The 4,399-nt window shown below is 37.0% G+C and overlaps 1 non-coding gene across 1 annotated transcript; it reads left to right on the top strand.

Annotated features, from left to right (window-relative positions):
* Positions 1 to 484: 484 nt before the first annotated feature.
* On the top strand, positions 485 to 556 carry TRNAE-UUC (transfer RNA glutamic acid (anticodon UUC)). The gene has a single exon. It is a non-coding gene; the product is annotated as a tRNA-Glu (tRNA).
* The last annotated feature ends 3,843 nt before the right edge of the window (positions 557 to 4,399 follow it).

Below are 4,399 nucleotides of genomic sequence, written 5' to 3' on the forward strand. Positions count from 1 at the left end.
AATGCAGGGGGCCCAGGTTCGATCGTTGGTCAGTGAACTAGAGCCTACATTCTGCAACTAAGAGTTCCCATGCTGCAACTAAAGATCATGCATGCTGCAGCTGAGACCTGGCACAAGCAAATAGGCAAATAAATATAAAAAGAGAAATGGCAATGGAGCAGTTGGCGACTTTGGAGGGAAAAAACTACCTATGGAATAAATAACATACATTCCAGATTCATAAAGAGTGAAATATTAAAGAAATAAAGATGGAAAAGTCTCCATAAATAGTCCCTAGAAAGGAAAATATTTTTAATTGTTACAGCAGAGAAATATAATCACTAAGGAAAATTAATACATAAGACTATATGCAAACTTTCAAATTCTCCATGCTAAAAGCTACTGTACACAAATTAAAATGCAAATGACAAATTAGAGAAAAGGATTTCAATATATATGACAAAGGCTTTAAAATCATTAAAAGAATCTTTAATAAATAGGGAATTCCCTGATGGTCCAGTGGTTAGGACTTGGCAGTTTCACTGCTGGGGCCCAGGTTCAATCCTTGGTCAGGGAATTAGGATCATGCAAGCCACACAGCATGGCCAAAAAAAAAAAAAAAAAAAATCATTAATAAATACCCAGGTTTTTATGATATAGTCGAAAAAGATAAACAACCTGGAAGAAAAATAAGCAAAACTTTTTTTTTATAAAAGACATGCAAATGGTTATTAAATACATAAAACAATATCCAAATTCATTTACAATGAACAAAATTCAAGTTAAATTAACAAGCCTTTGTACCTTTCAAATGAAAAATGAGGAGAGAATTAGAATTTCATAAACTGCTTGTAAGCATGAAAATTGGTGGATAATTTGGCAATATATATTTCAAAAGCCTTAAATGATTTATAATCTTTTACCTATCAAGTCTCTTTCTGGGAATTTATTTTAAGGAAATAATAAAAAAATATATATATATACAAAGATTTATAGAATAAAGTTTTATCATAGAGCTATTTTTAGTAATGAAAAAAACTGAGATGTGTTTAAATGAAGCTGAACCATGATAATCAATAGGCAACTGATCAAATACATTGGGTACATTTATATAAAGATTCAATATGCAGTCATTGAAAATTTAGAACTTAATAACATGAAATATTTGTCACAATATGTTGCAAAAAACAAAGCAGGCTACAAAGCAATATACAATATAATTCTATTTTTATAAATATATACTATAGTGGTGTGTGTATGCATATATGTATCTAGAGAGATAGACTTCTGGTTGATGTATTATAGATAATTTTAGTTATTCCATGAGCTTTTCTGAATTGAAAAATTGCATAAAACAGTAAAATTTATTTACATAAATTAGAAATTTGAAGTCAGAAATATTTAAAATAATTTAAAATGTTTATCCTGATACTTAATATTATCAGATCCTTTAACTGTATTTGGCTACTGAAATAAAACTATTATGAAATAGGGGTGCTAAGTCACTTCAGCTGTGTCTGACTCTTTGCGATCTTATGGACTGTAATCTGCCAGGCTCTTTTGTCCATGGGATTCTCCAAGCAAAAATCCTGAAGTGGGTTGCCATTTCCTTCTCCAGAGGATCTTCCCAACCCAAGGATCGAACCCCCGTTTCTTATGTCTCCTGCATTTGCAGGCTTGTTCTTTACCTGTAGCACCACCTAGGAAGCCCTTATGAAATAGGGGTAGTGATTTCTTTTTTTTTTTAATGTAATAAACATAGCCTCCCTTTGCCCCTTTATTATTATTAAAAAAAATTTATTTATTTTAAACTGAAGGATAATTGCTTTACAATATTGTGTTGGTTTCTGGCATACATCAACATGTATCAGCCATAGGTTTACATATATGCCCTCTCTCTTGATCCTCCCTCCTATCTCCCACCCCTGCCCCTTTATTATTTTTTAATGAACTAAACAATGATTTCTTAAATTCTATACTCAAGCATTAGTTGAAAAGCATACACGTTTTATTGTTAAGCATATGTCCTTCTTCCAACAAAATGAAATGTCATCTGGAGTCACTGTGGGTCATCAAAAGTCTCAGTTGACTTTCTATTGGGTGGCGCAGGTGGTAAACAGTCTACCTGCAATGTGGGAGACCTGGGTTCCATCCCTGGGTCAGGAAGATTCCCTGGAGAAGGAAATGGCAACCCATTTCAGTATTCTTGCCTGGAAAATCACATGGATGGAGGAGGCTGGTGGGCTGCAGTCCATAGGGTCAGGAAGAGTTGGACACGACCGAGCGACTTCACTTTCACTTTTCTGTAGAACTGCATGACTTTATTCTCCTGTTACCAAATGCAAGTTCATGTGCCAGATGCAGAGTGAGGCCAAACAAACCAAAACATCAGAGTTAAAGCAGGGAAAGATTTATTGAAGGGCCAAGCAAGGAGAACAGTGGCCCAAGGTCTAGTGGAAGTCAACTTGTCCACCATCTTGGACCTATTTGATTTTAATCAGTTTATATGTCCTTGGGCTATGCCATTCTTTTAAAGGTTGTGCCTACCCTCTTCTGTCCTGTTTCAGTATCACAAAAGAGAATGCGAGAACTAAAGAGAGAACTCACCATACAGAAGAAGACTTGCAGAACAAATATGCCAATTTAGCAGCAGGTCTTGAAGGTCAGAGGTCAGAGGTGGGTGCAGGTACAGGAAAAGTATGGCAGTTTGAACTGGAACCCTTCCAATCTAGTTATCTTGACAGTGTACACTGTTATCTGGGGGAGAAAAAGAGGTGAATGTGAACTGTTTAAAGATAAACTGAGGCATATTACAAATTTTGAGTTTTTTGAGCAAAAATTGATTCAAATCTAGCAGCAACTAATCTAGCAGTTAGGAGCTCCAAGGAATGGTACAAAATGAAAGGTTTTTACAGGTAGAAGGAGTGTGAACAAGAAAGTTATACTACACAAAAAACTGAGTTGGTTATTGCAAAGTTGGGCTTCCCTGATAGCTCAGTGATAAAGAATCTGCCTGCCAATGCAAGAGATGTGAGTTTGATCCCCTGGAGAAGGAAATGGCAACCCACTCCAGTATTCTTACCTGGGAAATCCCATGGACTAAGGAGCCTGGTGAGATATAGTCCATGGTATCACAAAAGAGTTGGACACGACTTAGTGACTAAACAACAATCACAAATTGCAAGGTTACTTTCCTTTAGGGGATGGGAGGGATTTATCAGGCAGATTAACTAGCTAGTGCTGATCAGACAGTTCCTAATTGACTGGTTAAATATTCCATTTCTGGGAAAATAGAAACTCTAAATCTCTGGTAATATGGGGCTTAATATAAGCAACTCCATTCTGGGCTTGTTGTTTTGTTTTTAACAAAAGGAACATGCTATCTCAATGAATTCTGTAACTCTCAGAAGTCCAAATCATCCTCCTGACATCAGTCACTGTGCCCTATCTACTACGCAGCATAGCACATGGAGGATGAACTGGTCTGTTCATTTGCAAGAGATTGTCACCTTGAGGACAGAGAGGATCCACCATGACCAAGTGAACTACCAATCAGCTGGTCTCTGGTGAGGACAGAGGACTTCTGGAAAGAAGACTGGATCACTGAGATGAAGCTTGGGCATGGGTTGCAGCCTGGAAGATTCACTAGTGATGTTAGGCACAGTGTAGAACACTAGATGTATTCTGGAGGGATTTCACTAAGGGCTGGAGTTCTGGCTTGAGCAAATATGTTAATTCAACTATCCAGATTTAGATACTAGTGTTAATAGCAACTGATTTTTAGCCTCAGGCTGGTGAAGCTTTATGACATTAAGATTACCCATGATACTGTCTTTTTTTTTTGAAATTCATTTGGGTGTGTTGCTTTTTTTTTTTAACAAATAGGTGCAAGATCTGATGGTTATAAAATTTTATTCATTCATTCAACAACTATTCATTGAATAACCTCTATGCCCTTGGGAAATCAAACACTAAAACAGTTTGTGCCTTCAAGGGGAATTGCCTAGCAATCCAGTGCTTAGGACTGCCTCTACAAGTGGAAATTTATGTCAGTTTCACAAAGTAAAATTGATGCTCTGGTATTAGGCAGAAAGGGAAGGGCAGACAGTTCTTCAGCATGTTTCTTGGTTGCCTCCAAAAATAATCTTAATGCTAAAGTGGCATATTTTAAGCCCATTCAACTGTTGACTGTGGATTTCTTTTTTTGCAGCTTTTAGTTTATTGCTTACTGCAATTACTCATGTTTAATTCCAGAGAAGGCAATGGCGACCCACTCCAGTACTCTTGCCTGGAAAATCTCATGGACAGAGGAGCCTGGCAGGCTGCAGCCCATGGGGTCGCTAAGAGTCGGACACGACTGAAAGACTTCATTTTCACTTTTCACTTTCATGCATTGGAGAAGGAAATGGCAACCCATTCC

Source organism: Bos mutus, chromosome 9, assembly GCF_027580195.1.
Source record: "Bos mutus isolate GX-2022 chromosome 9, NWIPB_WYAK_1.1, whole genome shotgun sequence".
NCBI classification, from domain to species: Eukaryota; Metazoa; Chordata; class Mammalia; order Artiodactyla; family Bovidae; genus Bos; species Bos mutus.